Here is a 21740-nt window from a genome sequence, read left to right on the forward strand (position 1 = left end):
GAGCTAATTCCTTACATTCATTTTGAGCCTATGTTTCCAAATCCATTAAGGGATGTTTCCATCCTGCTTCCTCTATTCATTCCCTTGTTTTGCTTTCAGAAACTAACAGCTGTAATAATTGATACAGATCTGAAAATTTGGGCTTGTAGGACTGGATGGTTAACCTGAATTCCTTAGCAAATCCCAATGGATCCTGACTTTGATCAGGAAATTCCTTAGCTAAAGCTTTAAGTTCTCCTTAAGGGAGCTATAATTACTTCTGATTTTTTTTTTTTTTTTTAAATCCTTCTTTGCTTGAGCAAGGGAAGCAGCAGGACATGGAGGCATTGGATAATTTGGAAGAGATAGCATCTGGCCAGTTAATTCAGAAAGAAGAGGATACTCCAGGGGAGCAGAGGGAGAGACAGTAACAGAGTACCAGCAGCCTTTTCTGTTCTGATACAGTTTCAAGAGAAGTTTCTACATACCAAAGTAAGTATTTCATTCAGTCTGCCTGATATTATGGCCAGCTTGTTTAACCGTGTATATCAATTTTGGAATATCAAAAGAACCCCAATTTGGCCATTTTAGGTTGAGAGCTCCTTTAGTATAATTTCCCCAGTTAACTATGTACTTGCAAATATGAGCTCTATACGTATTATACATGAATCTGGCTGGAGTGTTAGTCAGAGGTTGGCTTTCTGAAGCTCCTCATTTCTGTTTTTGAGAGATTCTATTTCCCATTGTTTGTTGAATTTGTCAGGGATAAAATTCACTGCTGAAATTGTGTGATGGGCCTATGTGTTTCTCGTGAGCTTAATTCTTACAAGTGTCACCCCAGACTCATTTCAGCTCTTCTTATATGTCTCGGTTTCTTTCTTTAGCAGTTTAAGGCCACCATGAGTGCTCAGATTGCTGAATGGCCAATTCTTATTAATGACCCCTGGTGAGCAAGTGTTTTAGTTAATGAGTGGGTTTCCCTATGGAACCACTGCACAGTATGAGGACATGGCCTCTACTACTCCTGTAAATTTCTCACTCACCCGAGAAAGCCATAACTGGCCAGGAGGACTGTTGTCCCTTTTCTGTGGAGCAAAGGTCTCATGTATTAATAATAGTTTCCCTTTTATCCCTACAATTTCTATTAAGGCAGCCAAATTGAGAAAGTGTCAGATCGGCCTTTTACCTAACCACTCAGCCAAGACTGCTTAGTCTCCTACAGCTGAGCAAACCCTGCTATCTTTCAAACAGTGCAATGGGCTGCTGCTGGTACCAAAGCTGCACTTGTTCACAGAGTTCAGGCAAAGGAGGGAAGTCCACTCTGGGTCACATCACTCGTTGCATTACAACTGTTGATTTAAAAAAAAAAGCACATTGTGAGAGCTGTGAGTTGTTTCATGTTGGGCAAAATGAAGACTGTGACCTGGGAAACAGCATCTCAGATAGCTCTGAGAAGGGCTTCCCAGGTGTCAGTAATGGTAAAGAATCTGCCTGCTAATGCAGGAGACATAAGAGACACAGTTCCGATCCCTGGTCAGGAAGATCCCCTGGAGGAGGGCATGTGAACTCACTCCAGTATTCTTGCCTGGAGAATCCCATGGACAGAGGAGCCTGGAGGGCTATAGTCCATAGAGTCGCAAAGAGTTGGACATGACTAATTGACTTAGCATGGTTTTGGTGGAGGGGGAATACATGAAATCAAGCACATATTTTCCCAGAAGATTTCTACCAGTCTTGTGAAGCTTATTCCAGTCACAAGTAACAGTCATCATCATGAGGGATTTTAGTGCCTTTCTAAATATGAGGAGATACAAGAATTGGGCTCCTTAAATTGGCTCCTAAAAATAACTATCTGAAGACTTGTCCTGCCAGTTTAACCCTGGGTACAAAGTGCTTCATTTCTGCTTTCCATTCTGAATTACTTTCAGGGTGTGTTGAAGGTTGGTGGCTTCAGTAGCACATGATTCCTTCCTTGTAGAGGTAGATGGTAAGTGCCCATAACATGATAAATTGGCTCTGCAGGTGGCACTAGTGGTAAAGAACATGCCTGCCACTGCAGAAGACACAAAAGACTCAGATTTGATCCCTGGATTGGGAAGATCTCCTGGAGGAGGGCATGACAACCCACTCTAGTATTCTTGCTTGGAGAATCCTACAGACAGAGGAGCCTGACAGGCTACAGTCCATTGGGACACAAAGAGTTGGACACAACTGAAGGGACTTAGCATGCACATAGGCATGATATATTAAACTCTAAAATTCTAGGACATAGAGCTCATAAGACAAATTTCAATTTCATTATAAAATCTTATTATTGATTAATCTTTTAGTATCTTTTAGGTGACAGACCTATTCTTAGGGGAACTAAAAGCAACTGTCTTTCTCTTGCAAATCTCTACAAATACCAGAATGTAAATATCCAGTCTCATCACTTCATGGCAAATAGATGGGGAAACAATGGAAACAGTGACAGACTTTATTTTCTTGGCCTCCAAAATCACTGCAGATAGAGACTGCAGCCATGAAATTAAAAGACACTTGCTCCTTGAAAGAAAAGCTGTGACCAAACTAGACAGCATATTAAAAGGCAGAGACATTACTTTGCCAACAAAGGTCTGTCTAGTTAAAGCTATTGTTTTTCTAGTAGTCATGTATGGATGTGAGAGTTGGACCATAAAGAAAGCTGAGCACCGAAGAACTGATGCTTTTGAACTGTGGTGTTGGAGAAGACTCTTGAAAGCCCCTTGGACTGCAAGGAGATCAAGCAAGTGAATCCTAAAGGAAATCAGTCCTGAATATTCATTGGAAGGACTGATGCTGAAGCTGAAACTCCAATACTTTGGCCACCTGATGCAAAGAACTGACTCATTTGGGAAACACTGAGGGCAGGAGAAGGGGATGAGAGAGGATGTGATGGTCGGATGGCATCACTGACATGATGGACATGAGTTTGAGTAGGCCCCGGGAGTTGCTGATGGACAGGGAAGCCTAGCGTGCTACAGTCCATGGGGTCGCAAAGAGTCAGACACAACTGAGCGACTGAACTGAACTGAACTGAAATACAGTCCACAAGGATGAGACTGAGCCTAATTAGGTCAATCAGGCAAGACCAGAAATCAAGGGAAAAATTGACAAAGTTGTAGTTTTAAAATTCAAAATGCTGAGAATAACTCCCTTAGCCAAGCTTTACAAATAGTAAAGCCTTAGTCATCTGAGGAAACAGCTTTAATCTATTCTAACTGTACTTTTTAAACTAATAAGTTTACATAGTAATACCTGATTCATAACTTAGTTTTTTTTCTGTTTTTTTTTTTTTTTTTTTTTTTTTTTTTTTTAAACCTTGTATTATTGAGGGACTATAGCTGAATAACAGTGTTGTGCAGTTTCAGGTGAACAGCAAAGGGATTCACCCACACATGTATATGTATCCATTCTCCCCCAATCCCCCCTACCATCCAGGCTGCCACCTAATACTGAGCAGAGTTGCATGTGCTATACAGTAGTTCCTTGTTGATTATCCATGGAAAATATAACATTGTGTACATGTCTATTGCAAACTCCCTAACTGTCCCTTCTGCCTGGCAACCATAAGTTCATTCTCTAAAGTCTATGAGTCTGTTCTGGTTTTGTAAGTTCATTTGTATAATTTTGTTATAGATTCCACATATAAGGGATGTCATATAATACTTCTCCTTCTCTGTCTGACATACATCATTCAGTATGACAATGTTTAGGCCCATCTATGTTGCTGTAAATGCCATTATGTCAGTTTTTTAATGGTTGAGTAATATTCCACTGTATATATGTACCACATCTTTATCCATTCCTCTGTCAATGGGCATTTAGGTTACTTCTATGTTTTGGCTATTGTAAACACTGCTGTAATGAACATTGGGGTGCATGTATCCTTTGGGTACAACAAGGCCGTATATTGTCCCCCTACTTATTTAACTGCTATGCAGAATACATCATGCAAAATGCCAGGTTAGATGAATTCACAAGCTGGAATAAGGATTTCCAGGAGAAATCCCAATAACCTCAGATATGCAGATGATATCACTGTCAATGTAGCATGTGAAAGGAACTTAAGAGCTTCTTGATGAGGGTGAAAGAGGAGAGTGAAAAATCTGACTTAAAACTCAACATTAAAATTTAAGATCATGGCGTCTGGTTCCATCTGATGGGCAGGGCCATGCTCAGTACATCTTTAATCCAATATTCTGTTGATGGGCTGGGCTATGTTCCCTCCCTGTTGATTGACCTGAGACTAGACTATGGTGGAGGTAATGAAGATAATGGTGACCTCCTTCAAAAGGTCCCATGCACACACTCCCACACTCAGTGTCCCTGACCCTGCAGCAGTCTACTGCCGACCCACGCCTCCACCAGAGACTCCTGGACACTGACAGTCAGGTCTGGGTCAGTCTCTTGTTGGGTCACAGCTCCTTTCTCTTGGGTTCTAGTTCATACAAAGTTTTGTTTGTGCCCTCCAAGAGTCTGTTTCCCCAGTCCAGTGTAAGTTCTGTAATCAAATCCCACTGGCTTCAAAAGTCAAATTCTCTGGGAGTTCTCAGTCCCTTTGCCAGATCCCCAGGTTGGGAAATCTGTTTTGGGTACTAGAGCTTTCTTAACAGTGCGAGAATTTCTTTGGTATAATTGTTCTGTTGTTTGTGGGTCATCTGCTCGGTGACTCTATGGTGGGGTTAATGGCAACCTCCTCCAAGAAGGCTTATGCCACAGGCTGTGTGACACAGGTAGCTGCACTAAGAACCCCTGCCCCTGCAGGAGGCCACTGATGACCCGAACCTCTGCAGGAGACACAAACACAGGTCTGGCTCAGTCTCTGTGGGGTCTGTGAACAAGACCCAGATTGCCCCAAAGTCAGTCTCTCCCATCCAGAAGATTCCATAAACCTCTTATCCTTATTCGTCAGAGGGCAGACAAAATGAAAACCATAATCACAGAAAACTAATCAAACTTATCACATGGACCACAGCCTTGTCTAACTCAATGAAACTATGAGCCATGCCATGTAGGGCCAGCCAAGATGGATGGGTCATGGTGGGGAGTTATGACAAAACGTGGTCCACTGGAGAATGGAGTGGCAAACTACTTCAGAATTCTTGCCTTGAGAACCCCATGAACCATATAAAAAGGCAAAAAGAACACTGAAATATGAACTCCCCAGGTAAATCAAGGTAAATTAGAAGTGGTCAAGAGGAGATGTGGAGAAGGAAATGGCAACCCACTCCAGTATTCTTGCCTGGAGAATCCCAGGGACAGAGGAGCCTGGCAGGCTTCTGTCTGTGGGGTCGCAGAGTCAGACACGACTGAAGCGACTTAGCAGCAGCAGCAGCAATGTGATACACCACTTTAACAAATTGAAAGATAAAAACCATATCATTATCTCAACAGATGCAGAGAAAGCCTTTGACAAAATTCAACATCCATTTATGATAAAAAAAAAAAACAAACAAACAAACCTCCAGAAAGCACAATAGAAGGAACATACCTCAGGATAATAAAAGCCATATATGATAAACCCACAGCAAACATTATCCTCAATGGGGAAAAATTGAAAGCATTTCTTCTAAAGTCAGGAACAAGACAAGGGTGACCACGCTCACCACTACTATTCAACATAGTTTTAGAAGTTTTCGCCACAGCAGTCAGAGAAGAACAAGAAATAAAAGGAATCCAGATTGGAAAAGAATAAGTAAAACTCTCACCATTTGCAGATGACATGATCCTCTACATAGAAAACCCTAAAGACACCAGCAGAAAATTACTAGGGCTAATCAAGGAATATAGTAAAGTTGCAGGATATAAAATTTCTGTGTATTAACACAGAAATCCCTTGCATTCCTATACATTAACAGAAAACAGATTAAGGAAACAATTCCATTCACCATTGCGATGAAAAGAATAAAATACTTAGGAATAAACCTACCTAAAGAAACAAAAGACCTATATATAAACTATAAACCCTGATGAAAGAAATCAAAGAGGACACAAATAGATGGAGATATATACCATGTTCATGAATCGGAAGAATCAATATAGTGAAAATGAGTATACTACCCAAAGAAATCTATCAGATCAGATCAGTCGCTCAGTCGTGTCCAACTCTTTGCGACCCCATGAATCGCAGCACGCCAGGCCTCCCTGTCCATCACCAATTCCCGGAGTTCACTCAGACTCACGTCCATCAAGTCAGTGATGCCATCCAGCCATCTCATCCTCTGTCGTCCCCTTGTCCTCTTGCCCCCAATCCCTCCCAGCATCAGAGTCTTTTCCAATGAGTCAACTCTTCACATGAGGTGGCCAAAGTACTGGACTTTCAGCTTTAGCATCATTCCTTCCAAAGAAATCCCAGGGCTGATCTCCTTCAGAATGGACTGGTTGGATCTCCTTGCAGTCCAAGGGACTCTCAAGAGTCTTCTCCAACACCACAGTTCAAAAGCATCAATTCTTCAGTGCTCAAACTTCTTCACAGTCCAACTCTAACATCCATACATGACCACAGGAAAAGCCATAGCCTTGACTAGACGAACCTTTGTTGGCAAAGTAATGTCTCTGCTTTTGAATATGCTATCTTGGTTGGTAGATTCAGTCAATCCCTATCAGGCTACCAATGGTATTTTTTACAGAACTAGAACAAATAATTTCACAATTTGTATGGAAATATAAAAATCCTCACATAGCCAAAGTAATCTTGAGAAAGAAGATTGAAACTGGAGAAATCAACCTTCCTGACTTCAGACTGTAGTACAAAGTTACAGTCATCAGGACAGTATGGTACTGGCACAAAGACAGAATTTTGATCAATGGAACAAATTAGAAAGCCCAGAGATAAATCAACACACCTATGGACACCTTATCTTTGACAAAAGAAGCAAGAATATACAATGGAGAAAAGACAATCTCTTTAAAAAGTGGTGCTGGGAAAACTGGTCAACCACCTGTAAAAGAAAGAAACTAGGACACTTTCTAACACCATACACAAAAATAAACTCAAAATGGATTAAAGATCTAAATGTAAGACCAGAAACTATGAAACAAGGAAAACATAGGCACAACACTCTGACAGAAATCACAGCAAGATCCTGAATGACCCACCTCCAAGAATAATGGAAAGAAAAGCAAAAATAAACAAATGGGACCTAATTAAGCTTAAAAGCTTTTGCACATGAAGGAAACTAGAAGCAAGGTGAAAAGACAGCGTTCAGAATGGGAGAAAATAATAGCAAATGAAGCAACTGACAAAGAATTATTCTCAAAAATAGACAAGCAGCTCCTGCAGCTCAATACCAGAAAAATTAATGACGCAATCAAAAAAATGGGCCAAACAACTAAACATACATTTCTCCAAAGAAGACATACAGATGGCAAACACATGAAAAGATGCTCAACATCACTCATTATCAGAAAAATGCAAATCAAAACCATAATGAGTTGCCATCTCAAGCCGGTCAGAATGGCTGCCATCAAAAAGTCTACAAACAATAAATGCTGGAGAGGGTGTGGAGAAAAGGGAACCCTCTTACACTGTTGGTGGGAAGGCAAACTAGTACAGCCACTATGGAGAATAGTGTGGAGGTTCCTTAGAAAACTGGAAATAGAACTGCCATGTGACCCAGCAATCCCACTGCTGGGCATCCACACTGAGGAAACAGAATTGAAAGAGATACGTGTATCCCAGTGTTCATCGCAGCACTGTTTACAGTAGCTAGGACATAGAAGCAACCTAGATGTCCATCAGCAGATGAATGGATAAGGAAGTTGTACATATACACAATGGAATGTTACTCATCTATTAAAAAGAATGCATTTGAATCAGTTCCAATGAGGTGGATGAAACTGGAGCCTATTATACAGAGTGAAGTAAGTCAGAAAGAAAAACACCAATACAATATATTAATGCATATATATGGAATTTAGATGGAGAAGGAAATGGCAACCCACTCCAGTATTCTTGCCTGGAGAGTCCTGTGGATGGAGGGGCCTGGTGGGCTGCCGTCTATGGGGTTGCACAGAGTTGGACACGACTGAGGCGACTTAGCAGCAGCAGCAGCATGGAATTTAGAAAGATGGTAATGATGACCCTATCTGTGAGACAGCAAAAGAGATACAGATATAAAGAACAGACTTTTGGACTGTGTGGGAAAAGACGAGGGTGGGATGATTTGTGAGAATAGCATTGATACATGTATATTACCATATGTGAAATGCATCACCAGTCCTAGTTCGATGCATGAAACAGGGCAGTCAAAACTGGTGCACTGCAACAACCCAGAGGGATGGGATTGAGACAGAGGTGGGAGGGGGTTTTGGGATGAGGGACACATGTACACCTGTGGCTGATTCATGTCAATGTATGGCAAAAAAAAACCAAAATATTATAAAGTAACTAGCCTCCAATTAAAATAAATTGGTTCAGTTCAGTTCAGTCATTTAGTCGTGTCCGACTCTTTGCCACCCCATGAACCGCAGCATGCCAGGCCTCCCTGTCCATCACCAGCTCCCGGAGTTTACCCAAACTCATGTCCATTAAGTCGGTGATGCCATACAACCATCTCATCCTCTGTCGTCCCCTCCTCCTGCCTTCAGTCTTTTCTAGCATCAGGGTGTTTTCCAATGAGTCAGTTCTTCGCATCAGGACTGGTAAATGTAGATAAAGGTTTACCAGTAAGTATATACCCTTATATGGGAGAAGGCAATGGCACCCCACTCCAGTACTCTTGCCTGGAAAATCCCATGGACGGAGGAGCCTGGTGGGCTGCAGTCCATGGGGTCACTAAGAGTCGGACACGACTGAGCGGCTTCACTTTCACTTTTCACTTTTATGCATTGGAGAAGGAAATGGCAACCCACTCCAGTGTTCTTACCTGGAGAATCCCAGGGATGGGGAAGCCTGGTGGGCTGCCATCTATGGGGTCGCACAGAGTCGGAGACAACTGAAGCAACTTAGCAGCAGCAGCATACCCTTATATGGTCAGGGTAGTGTATTAATCACTTATAAAGATAGGATTAAAATTAAAAGACAAAAGTAGTAAAAATAGCTATAACTACAATAGTTAAAGTTGTAGCTAATTATAACTACAAATAAAAAAAGTGTAAAATATGATAACATAAAATGTGGGGAAGAGAGTAAAAATGTTGTTTAGAAAGGAATCAAACTAAGGTGTTATATATAAAACAGTGAACAAAATGGCAATAAGCAATAGTTTAATAAATTAATTGCATAATAATTGCATATAATTTAAATGCAAGTGGACTAAATTCTGCAATCAAAGGACCTGGAGGGACTGGATAGATTAAGAAAAAGACTCATCTATATGCTTCCTAGAAGAAATGCACTTTAGATAAAAGTGGGAGGGTAACAGGTAGGAAGATCAGAGGTCCTCAAGGGGCAGGAGGAAATAAACTGCAAGTGGCAGATTTTTTTTTTCCCCCTTATCTGTTGACAAAACATGTTCTGCTTAAGACTAACCTCTTTTTTTCTTTTCTCAAACCTTGGACTGATAATGGCTCAACCACTCAACCTTTATTCTTGTCAATTGTTTTATGGCCAGAGATGACACACCTTGTGCCATCCTATCTCAAAGATGCATATTGTGGGATAGGGACATGGTGAAACTCCCTCAGTCTTGAGTCATTTCTTTTATCTGATTAGAAGCTCGCTAACAGACAGAAAATGCCTTGCTAAAAACTAGCAGGCAGGCATTCTTTCTGCCCTCTTCTGATGTATATATCAGAAGCTTTCTCTGTCTCTCTTAAACTTTAATAAAATTCTGTTACACAGAAAGCTCCAAGTGGTCAAGCCTGGTCTCTGGCTCGGGATCAAAATCCTCTCCTCCAGAGATCATGAATCCTGGCATAGCATAAGGCTTGCAGCAGCAACCTTTCAAAAGGACAGAAAAAGACTGAAAGCAGAGTTGGAAAAAGGTGTCCCATGTAAATGGAAATCAAAAGAAAGCTAGGGTAATTTTACTTATATCAGTCAAAGTAGACTTTGATTGTAATAAGAGACTAAGAAGGATACTACATAATTATAAAGGGATTAATCTACCAAGAGATTATAACATTGTAAATATTTATGCACTCAATATGTAAGCACCTAAATATATAAAGCAAATATTAATAGACCTAAAGAGAGAAATAGATTGCAATACAATTACAGTAGGAGATGTTAATGGACCACTTACATCAACGTGTAGATCATCCACCAGATGGAAAATCAATCAGGAAATACTGCCTTAAGTGATATTTCAAACTTGATGGAGTTAGATATTTACAGAACATTCCACCTAAAAGCAACAGAATGCACATTCTTCTCAAGTTCACACACAACATTTCCCAAGATAGATCATATATTAGGTCACAAACTTGAAATTATGTCAAAAATATTTTCTGACCACAATTATATAATCTAGAAATTAATTATATGAAAACTGGAAAATTCAGAAATGTATGGAGATTAAGCCACATGCTATTGAAGTAGGTCAAAGAAAAAGTCAAAAGAGAAATTAAAAATACCTAAGATAAATGAAAATGGAAGTGGAACATACCAAAACTGATGGGATGCTGCACAAGTAGATGTAAGAGGGGAGTTCATAGCAATAAATGCCTACTTTAAGAAACAAGACTCAACAACCTTGCACCCTAGGAAACTAGAAAACGAAGGTCCAGTGAAGCCCAAAGTTAGTATGGGAAGGAAATAAGAAAAATTAGAGAAGAAATAAATGAAATAGACACATAATAGAAAAGATCAATGATGGAGCTGGTTACATGAAAAATAACAAAATTGTGAAAACTTTACGTATACTGACCAAGAAGAGAGAGCAATCAATGAAATTAAAGAAGAGATGTTACAACTGATACAACAGATACATGCACCCCAAATTCATAGCAGAATTATTTACACTTGTCAAGATACAGACGCAAGCTAAGTTTCCATCAAGAGGTGAATGGATAAAGAAGTTGTGGTATGTATATAGTTATCAATCTCTCTCTCTCTCTCTCTATATATATATATATACACACACACATATATACATATATATATATACTATATATATATATATATATATATATATATATATATATGGATATATCAGTTCAGTTCCATTCAGTTGCTCAGTTCAGTTCAGTCACTCAGTTGTGTCTAACTCTTTGTGACCCCATGGACTGCAGCAGGCCAGCCTTCCCTGTCCATCACCAACTCCTGTATTTTGCTTAAACTCATGTGCATCTAGCCAGTGAAGCCAGTTTGCTTCACAGGAGTTAGCAGAGAAGGCTCTAGGGAAGAATAAGAAGAGGATCAGATCAGATCAGATCAGTTGCTCAGTCATATCCGACTTTTTGCGACCTCATGAATGGCAGCACACCAGGCCTCCCTGTCCATCACCAACTCCTGGAGTTCGCTCAGGCTCACGTCCATCAAGTCAGTGATGCCATCCAGCCATCTCATCCTCTGTCGTCCCCTTCTCCTCCTGCCCCCAATCCCTCCCAGCATCAGAGTCTTTTCCAGTGAGTCAACTCTTCGCATGAGGTGGCCAAAGTACTGGAGTTTCAGCTTGAGCATCATTCCTTCCAAAGAAATCCCAGGGAAGATCTCCTTTAGGATGGACTGGTTGGATCTCCCTGCAGTCCAAGGGACTCTCAAGAGTCTTCTCCAGCACCACAGTTCAAAGGCATTGATTCTTGGGTGCTATGCCTTCTTTACAGTCTAGCTCTCACAACGGTTTTTGACCACTTGGAAGACCATAACTTTGACTATATGGACCTTTGTCAGCAAAGTAATGTCTCTACTTTTTAATGCTATCTAGGTTGGTCATAGCTTTTCTTCCAAGGATCAAGCGTCTTTTAATTTCATGGCTACAGTCACCATCTGCAGTGATTTTGGAGCCCAAGAAAATAAAGTCTGTCACTGTTTCCATTATTTCCCCATCTATTTGCCATGAAGTGATGGGACCAGATGCCATGATCTTAGGTTTTTGAATGTTGAGTATTATTAAGCCAGTCTTTTCACTCTCCTCTTTCACTTTTATCCTGAGCCTCTTAAGTTCCTCTTCACTTTCTGCCATAAGGGTGGTGTCATCTGCATATCTGAGATTATTGATATTTCTCCTGGGAATCTTAATTCCAGCTTGTGTTTCATGCAGCCTGGCATCTTGCATGAAATATAAGTTAACTAAGCAGGGTGACAATATACAGCCTTGACATACTCCTTTCCCAGTTTGGAACTAGTGCATTGTTCCATGTCTAGTTCTAACTGTTGCTTCTTGACCTGCTTACAGATTTCTCAGGAGGCAGATAAGGTGGCCTGGTATTCCCGTCTCTAAGAATTTTTCACAGTTTGCTGTGATCCACACAATCAAAGGCTTTGGCATAGTCAATAAAGAAGAAGTAGATGCTTTTCTGAAATTCTCTTGCTTTTTCTATGATCGAGCGGATGCTGGCAATTTGATCTCTGGTTCCTCTGCCTTTTCTCAATCCAGCTTGTGCATCTGGAAGTTTTCGGTTCACATACTGTTGAAACCTAGCTTGGAGAATTTTGAGAATTACTTTGCTAGTGTGTGAAATGAGTGCAATTGTGTTGAAACATTCTTTGGTATTGCCTTTCTTTGGGATTGGAATGAAAACTGACCTTTTCCAGTCCTGTGGCCACTGCTGAGTTTTCCAAATTTGCTGGCATATTAAGTGCAGCACTTTCACATCATCATCTTTTATGATTTGAAATGACTCAGCTGGAATTCCATCACCTCCACTAACTTTGTACTTAGTGATGCTTCCTAAGACCCACTTGACTTTGCATTCCAGGATGTCTGGCTCTAGGTGAGTGATCACACCATCGTGATTATCTGGGTCATTAAGATCTTTTTTGTATAGTTCTTCTGTGTTTTCTTGCCGCCTCTTCTTAATATCTTCTGCTTCTATTAGGTCCATAACATTTCTGTCCTTTATTGTGACCATCTTTGCATGAAATATTCCCTTGGTATCTCTAATTTTCTTGAAGAGACCTCCCGTCTTTCCCATTCTATTGTTTTCCTCTATTTCTTTGCATTGATCTGTGAGTTAGGCTTTTTTATCTCTCCTTGCTATTCTTTGGAACTCTGCATTCAGATGGGTATATTTTTCTTTTCTCCTTTGTCTTTCACTGCTCTTCTTTTCTCAGCTATTTTTTAGGCCTCCTCGGACAACCATTTTGCCTTATTGCATTTCTTTTTCTTTGAGATGGTTTTGATTACTGCCTCCCGTTCAGTGTCATGAACCTCCATCCATAGTTGTTCAGACACTCTGTCTATATATATATATATATATATATATATATATATATATATAAAGTGGAAAAGTGAAAGTGTTAGTCACTCAGTCATGTCTGACTCTTTGTGACCCCCATGGACTGTAGCCTGCCAGGCTGCTCTGTCCGTGGATTTTGTCAGGCAATAATACTGGAATGGGTAGCCATTCCTTTCTCCCATGTATCTTCCTGACCCAGAGATTGAGTCCAGGCCTCCTGTACTGCAGGCAGGCTCTTTACCATCTAAGCCACCAGGGAAACCTTACACACACACACAAACACAGAGGAATACAGCTCAGCCATAAAAAATTTTGCCATTTACAACAACGTGGATGGGCTTGGATGGTATTACACTAAGTGAAACAAATCAGAGGAAGACAAATACTGTACGATATCACTTATATATGAAATCAAAAAGAATACAACAAACTAGTGAAAATAACAAAAAAGAAGCAGACTCACAGATACAGAGAATGAAGTAGTAGTACCAGTGGGGAGATGGAAAGGGGAGGGGCAAAATTTGGATAGGGAATTGAGGTTAGAAACTACTATGAATATAAAATATAAGCTACAAGGATATATTGTACAACAGGGAATATATTACATGCAATAATTTAGCCAGTATTTTATAATAAGTATAAATGTAGTGTAACCTTTAAAAACTGTGAATCACTGTATTCTACACTTGAAATTTATATAATATTGTACATGAAGTATGTTTGACAGAATTTACCTGGGAAGCCATTTGGACCTGGATTTTTGTTTTAGGGGATTTTGTCCATTACCGATTCAATTTCTTTACTAGTAACCAGTTTATTCATTTTCTATTTATTTCTGATTCAGTATTGAAAGACTATATGTTTCTAGGAATTTATCCATTTCTCCTAGGCTGTCTAATTTGTTGATATATAATTATTCATAGCATTCTCTTAGCCTTTGTATTTCTGTGGTATTGTAATTTCTCCTCTTTCATTTCTGATTTATTTGGACACTTTTTCCTGGTGAGTCTGGCTAATGTTGTATCAATTTATTTATTTATTATTATTATTATTTTTACTTTACAATATTGTATTGGTTTTGCCATACATCAACATGCATCCGCCACAGGTGTACATGTGTTCCCCATCCTGAACCCCCCTCCCACCTCCCTCCTCATACCATCCCTCTGGGTCATCCCAGTGCACCAGCCCCAAGTTTCCTGTATCCTGCATCGAACCTGGACTGGCGATTCGTTTCTTATATGATATTATACATGTTTTATGTTGTATCAATTTCATCTTTTCAAATAACTAACTTTTAGTTTCATTTATCTGTTCTATTGTGGGTTTTTTCTCCATTTCATTTATTTCTGCTCTGATCTTTATGATTTGCTTTATTCCACTAACCTTGGGGTTGGTTTATTTTTTCTAGTTTCTTTAAATATACATTTAGAGTTTTTGCTTCAGATTTTTCTTATTATTTGAGGTGTACCTATATCACTATGAACTGCCCTCTTAGAATTACTTTTGCCTCATCCCATGGGTTTTGGAAAGTTATATTTGTGTATTCATTTGTCCCAAGTTAATTTTTTATTTCCTCTTTGATTTCTTCATTGATTGAGTGATTGTTGAGTAGTATGTTGCTTAGTCTCCACATGTTTGTATACTTTCTAGTTTCCTTCTTGCAACTGAGTTCTAGTTTCATTCCATTGTGATTGGAAAAGATGCTTGACTTGATTTCAAACTTTTTATATTTATTGAGACTTGTTTTGTATTCTAGCCATGCAGTCTATCCTGGAGAGTATTCCTTGTGCACTTGAAAAGTGTGTTCTGCTGTTTTTGGATCGAGTTTTCTATATATATCTATTTTTTTTTTAATTTAATTTTATTTTATTTTTAAACTTTACATAACTGTATTAGATTTGCCAAATATCAAAATGATTCCGCCACAGGCATACATGTGCTCCCCATCCCGAACCCTCCTCCCTCCTCCCTCCCCACTCCATCCCCCTGGGCCGTCCCAGTGCACCAGCCCCAAGCATGCAGCATCGTGCATTGAACTTGGACTGGCAACCCATCTCACACATGATATTTTACATGTTTCAACGCCATCCTCCCAAATCTTCCCACCCTCTCCCTCTCCCACAGAGTCCATAAGACTGTTCTATACATCAGTGTCTCTTTTGCTGTCTTGTACACAGGGTTATTGTTACCATCTTTCTAAATTCCATATATATATCTATTAAGTCTATACAGTCTAATGTGTTTTTTAAGGCCGTGTTTCCATATTTATTTTCTTCCTGTGTGACCTATCCCTTGATCTAAGTGGGGTATTAACATCCCCTACTATTATTGTATAGCTATCTATTGCTCCCTTTATTTCTGTTAAAATTTGTTTTATCTATTTAGGTGCTCCTATATTAGTTGCATAAATGTTTACAAATTTTGTGTCCTCTTGTTGGATTAACCCTTTTTTTCATTCTGTAATGTTCTTCCTTGTATTTTATTACAGTCTTTGTTTTAAAGTCTATTTTGTGTGATACAGAGTATTGCTACTCCAGCTTTCTTTTGTTTTCCATTTACGTGGAACTTTTTCCATCCCTTCACTTTCAATCTATGCATGTCTTTAGATATAAGATGTGCCTCTTATAGGCTGCATGTAGATGGGTCTCAGTTTCTGTCTTCTGTTTTTTAACTTACCTAGTCAGCCACCCTATATGTTTTGATTAGGGCAGTTAGTCCATTGACATTTACAGTGATAATTGACTTCCCTGTTGGTCCAGTGGTTAAGACTCTGCCCCTCCAATCCAGGGGACAGGGTTTCGATCCATGACTGGGAAAGTTCCACGTGTTACATGATGTGGCCCAATAAATAAATAAATTAGATAAGATGATAATAGATATGCACTATTGCCATTTTGTTAATTTTCATTGTGTTTTTTGTTGTTTTGTGTTATCTTTTTTGTCAGTTTCTTTCCTTCTACTTTGATGGATTCCTCAGTGTTATATTTGGATTCTTTTTTCATTATTTTTTGTTATTCATTGTAGGTTTTTAGTTTGTGGTTATCATGAGGTTCATATATAATGACCTTTACATGTATCTGTGTATTTAAGCTGATAGTCACTTAAGTTAAAAGTATTCTAAAAGCACTACACTTTTCCTCCCCCCAACACATACACACTTTTGGTGTCATATTTTTACCAGTCTTTATTTTGTGTATCTCTTAACTACTTATTGTTAAGTAAATCATCAGAAATTTAAGTATTTGTTTATACATTTGCCTTTACCAGTGAGATTTTTCTTTCATATTCTTTTTTCTAGTTGTGGCCTTTTTCTGCCAAACATGACCCTTTAACATTTTTTGTAAGGCCAGTTTAGTGGTAATGAACACCTTTATTTTTTGCTTGTCTGGGAAACTATCTGTCTGTCCTTCAGTTATGAATGATAAACTTGCTGGATCGTGAGTTTTTTCCTTTCATCATTCTATATCCTGTTACCCCGTTATGGCCTGTAAAGTTTCAGCTAAGAAATCAGCAGATAATCTTATGGCATTTCTCTTGTATGTGATTAGTTGTTTTTCTTTTGCTTCTCTTAAGATTTTCCCATTAACTTTTGCCATTTTAATTATAACATATCTTGGTGTGAATCTCTTTGGGTTCATCTTTTTTGTGACTGTCTGTTTTTCCTGTGCCTGGATGTGTTTCTTTCCCCAGGTTAGGGAAGTTTTCAGCCATTATTTCATCAAATAGTTGTTTTTTTTTTTTTCTCCCCCTTTCTCTCTTCTCCTTCCAGGACCCCTATGATGTTCGTGCTGGTATGTCCAACGTTATCCAAGAGGTCCTTTAAACTCATCTCATTTAAAAATTTTTTTCTTTTTGCTGTTTTGTGTGAATTCCATTATTCTATCTTGCAGATCACTACTCCATTATTCTGCATCATCTAATCTGCTGTTTATTCTGTTTAGTATGTTTTTATATCATTTATTGTATTTACATTTCTGATTGGTTCTTTTCTATATTTTCTAAATATTTATTACATTTTTTCATTGATTTCCTCCAGTCTTTTCCCAAGTTTGGTGAGCATCTTTATAATCATTTCCTTGAACTCTATATCAGGTAAATTACTTACCACCATTTCTTTGGGATTTTCTTCTGGGGTTTTATTCTGTTCTTTCACTTGGAACATATTCTTCTGTCTCTTCATTTTGTTTGAGTTTTGTTTCTGCTTCTGTGAATTATGTGAAACATCTAAGTCTCCTGGTTTTGAAGAAGTGGCCCTGTGTTTGAGTGTCCCATGTATAGACTGCTTGTGTCTAGTGACTTTGACAGGTCAGCTGCAGCTAGAGCAGCCCTGGCTGGGGAAGTCCCTAGGGAACACTGAGCCACAGGTCACCTTGGTTGGATAGCTGGGGCTAGAGCTAGAGCCACTGTGGGCTGGGAGGAGTTCAGGGGGATTCAACAATGGCACAGACCAGTGCCTCTGACCCCAGAGAGGGCCCAGCAGTTCCTTGCCCATTTGGCAGAAGCTCTAAAATAGTAAACAGGTTTTTTCCTGTATAATCTAGGTTCCCTATAAACGTTTTTTTTTTTGTTTTTTGTTTTTAAATTTTTGGTTCTTTGTTTTCGTGTTTTGTGTGTGTGTTTGTGTCCTAACATGGGTGTATGCTCAGGCCACTCAGCTGTATCCCTCCCTACTCTATCTCATCCTGAAGGGGGGTAGGGTTCTCATGGATACCATATCTATGTCTTTCCTACTTATTTCTGTGTGGTCCTTTATGTGAAATAGTTGTTTAATCAGCCTTCAGGGCTTCTTCAGGAGGAATTGTTCTATATGTAGGCATAGATTTGGTATTTCATGAGAGGAGGTGAGCTCAGAGTCTTCCTATGCTGCCATCTTGCTCTTCTCCCATTTCCTTTAATATTTTGAACAAAATTTCTTTAAACTAATGGTTACTTTGAAGTCTCTGATGTCAAATATGACATCTAGTCCTGCTCACATGCAGTTTTTGTTATCTGCTTTATTTCCTGTTTATGAGTCACATGGTCTTTTTTTTTTTTTTTGGATGTCTCATAATTTTTTTTATTTTTGAAAAACTAGCCATTTTAAGGAATTTGTCAGTTACTGGATTCTAACCTCTTACCCTCTCCAAGACTTTTTTATTGTTCTTTTCCTATTGTTGTTGTTGTTTTTGATGGGCTGTTTTAAAGAAGTCTATTACTTAAATTGTGAAGCTTTTGATGTTGCTCCTCAGAGGGTAAAGTTTCAAGTATATGCATAGTCACTTTGGGATCAGAAATTTTAGCAATGCTCTCTTTGATTATCTCTTTCTCTGAACTCTCTTTTAAACTGATTTATATATCATTATACATCACCTATTAGGTGCCACTAATTACTAGATGACTGTCATAATGTTTTAAACAATGCTCTGAGGAATAAATTTCTCATTAATCTAATCCAGTTAAATTCATGAAATGATAGTTGTTGAAGGCTGTCTTTGGGAGTTGTTCTACTTCAAGGAGGCCTCTCTCTTCTTAGCTATATCTTTCTGTGGTTCTCTCCAGTGAACTAGCTGTCTATGGTATATCTTCTTGCTCTTAATTGAGAGGAACTAATGATTTGCAGACTGTCCTTGGACTTGTGTACACTGTTTCACATAGTCATTTGCTCATGGAGATTTCATGCTCATTTTCTTGTGGATTGCCTCTAACCCTAGGAAAACTCTGAAAAACTACTATGGGTACTGGGTGGAGTGGTAGTCTATTGAAGTACAGACTTATTTCCCTCTGTGAAACCTCTGACCTATAAGAAAGCTGGGACAAGGGGGAGAAGTCAGAATTCCAGTATTCAAGGTCTGACACACCTGCAGTAGAATATCTATCCTGTCAATAGGGACTGAGTTAAGGAAAGGAGCCCTTAAACTCTTGGCTACACTCACTAGGGATTCAGTCTTTTCAATTTGGAATTTTAGGGTACAAAAAAACGCTGGCAACCTGTCATTTGAGGTTGATATGGCAAGCCTTGATTGGAAGCTAGACACAGACCTTACATGCTTCAAAAATTTTTACTTAAGATGGATCATAGACCTAAACATAACATGCAAAACTATAAAAATTCTAGAATATAACATAGAAGATCTAAATGACCTTGGGTTTGACAATGACTTGTTAAATTCAGCATCAAAAGAATGATTCATTAAAGAAAGAAATGATAAATTGGACTTCATTAAAATGAAAATTTTCTGCTCTGCAAGACATTGTCAGACTGAGAAGGTTCAGACTAGGAGAAAATATTTGCAAAAGATATATCTTATAAAGAACTGTTCTCCAAAATATAGAAGAAACTCTTAAAGTTCAATAATAAGAAAATAAACTGATTTTCAAATAGCCAAAAATATGAACAAACATTTCACTATAGAAGAGTTACATATGGAGAATAAGTTTATGAAAAGATGCTCAACATCTTATGTCATTAAAGAATTGTAGATTAAAACAACAGTATCACTACATACCTGTTAGAATGCCTAAAATTCTAAATACTGACTATGTCAGATGTGGCCAAGGATGTGGAGCAAGAGGAACTCTTATTCATTGCTGATGGGAATGCAAAATGGAAGAGAGTTTGGCAGTTTCTTACAAAATTAAACATTGACTTATTGTGCCATCCAGCAATCACATTTCTAGATATTTATCCAAATGAATGAAAACTTAGAACTACACCAAAACCTACACATTAATGTTTATATTGGCATTATTAATAATGGCCAAAAATTGGAAGGAACCAAGATGTTCTTTAATAGATGAACGGATAAACTATCGTTCATTCACAAAGTGAAACATTATTCAGGGATAAAAAAGAAATGTTATCAAGCCATGAAGAAACATGGAGAACTTTTAAATTCATATTGCTAAGTGAACAAAACCAGTCTGTTAGTTTATTTTATGAATTAGGATATAGTTTATCTTGGGCAACATTCCATGTACAATTGCAAGGAATATGAATTTGACTGCTATTGTGTATAGTGTTCTACAAGTTTCAGTTAAGACAAGTTGATTCTAGTGCTGTTTATGTCTTATTAACTTTCTAGCTAACTGTTTTGTTAAACTTTTTTCAGTTCAGTTCCGTCACTCAGTTGTGTCCGACTCTGCGATCCCATGGACTGTAGCACGCCAGGCCTCCCTGTCCATCACCAACTCCCAGAGTTTACCCAAACTCATGTCCATTGAGTCAGTGATGCCATCCAGCCATCTCATCCTCTGTTGTCCCCTTCTCCTCCTGCCCTCAATCTTTCCCAGCATCAGAGTCTTTTCCAATGAGTCAGCTCTTCGCATCAGGTGGCCAAAGTATTGGAGCCTCAGCTTCAACATCAGTCCTTCCAATGAACACCCAGGACTGATCTCCTTTAGGATGGACTGGTTGGATCTCCTTACAGTCCAACGGACTCTCAAGAGTCTTCTCCAACACCACAGTTCAAAAGCATCAATTCTTCGGCGCTCAGCTTTCTTCACAGTCCAACTCTCACATCCATACATGACCACTGGAAAAACCATAGCCTTGACTAGATGGACCTTTGTTGACAAAGTAATGTCTCTGCTTTTTAATATGCTGTCTAGGTTGGTCATAACTTTCCTTCCAAGGAGTAAGTGTCTTTTACCATCTGCAGTGATTTGGGAGCCCCCAAAAATAAAGTCAGCCACCATTTCCACTGTTTCCCCATCTATTTGCCATGAAGTGATGGGACCAGATGCCATGATCTTCGTTTTCTGAATGTTGAGCTTTAAGCTAACTTTTTCACTCTCCACTTTCACTTTCATCAAGAGGCTTTTTAGTTCCTCTTCACTTTCTGCCATAAGGGTGGTGTCATCTGCATATCTGAGGTTATTGATATTTCTCCCGGCAATCTTGATTCCAGCTTGTGCTTCTTCCAGCCCAGCGTTTCTCATGATGTACTCTGCATATAAGTTAAATAAGCAGGGTGACAATAGACAGCCTTGACGTACTCCTTTTCCTATTTGGAGCCAGTCTGTTGTTCCATGTCCAGTTCTAACTGTTGCTTCCTGACCTGCATATAGGTTTCTCAACAGGCAGGTCAGGTGGTCTGATATTCCCATCTCTTTCAGAATTTTCCACAGTTTATTGTGAGCCACACAGTCAAAGGCTTTGGCATAATAAAGCAGAAATAGATATTTTTCTGGAACTTGCTTTTTCGATGATCCAGTGGATGTTCTAACTTTTTTCATCTAGGTATAATTGACAACATTAATTTCAGCTGTACAGCATAATGATTCAGTATTTGTATACACTGTGAAATGATAGCCACAATAAGTCTAGATTCCCTCTGTCACTGAGATAAAATATGAAATATAGTATTATTGACTATTATCACCATACTGTAAATAATATCCAAAAGCCTTATTTATGACTGGAAATTTGTATTTCTTGACCCCCCTCACCCATTTTGCTCACCCCTCAAACCCCT

At 38.9% G+C, this 21740-nt stretch overlaps 1 long non-coding RNA gene across 3 annotated transcripts in view; it reads left to right on the forward strand.

The window, feature by feature from the left end:
- Positions 1-21740, forward strand: part of LOC123331762 — a 195384-nt gene that overhangs the window by 170951 nt on the left and 2693 nt on the right. For all 3 annotated transcript variants that reach the window (XR_006548524.1, XR_006548525.1, XR_006548526.1), the window contains one exon: positions 300-471. This is a non-coding gene — a long non-coding RNA (uncharacterized LOC123331762). The remainder of the gene's footprint in view (positions 1-299; positions 472-21740) is intronic.

This window comes from Bubalus bubalis, chromosome X (assembly GCF_019923935.1).
Source record: "Bubalus bubalis isolate 160015118507 breed Murrah chromosome X, NDDB_SH_1, whole genome shotgun sequence".
NCBI lineage: Eukaryota > Metazoa > Chordata > Mammalia > Artiodactyla > Bovidae > Bubalus > Bubalus bubalis.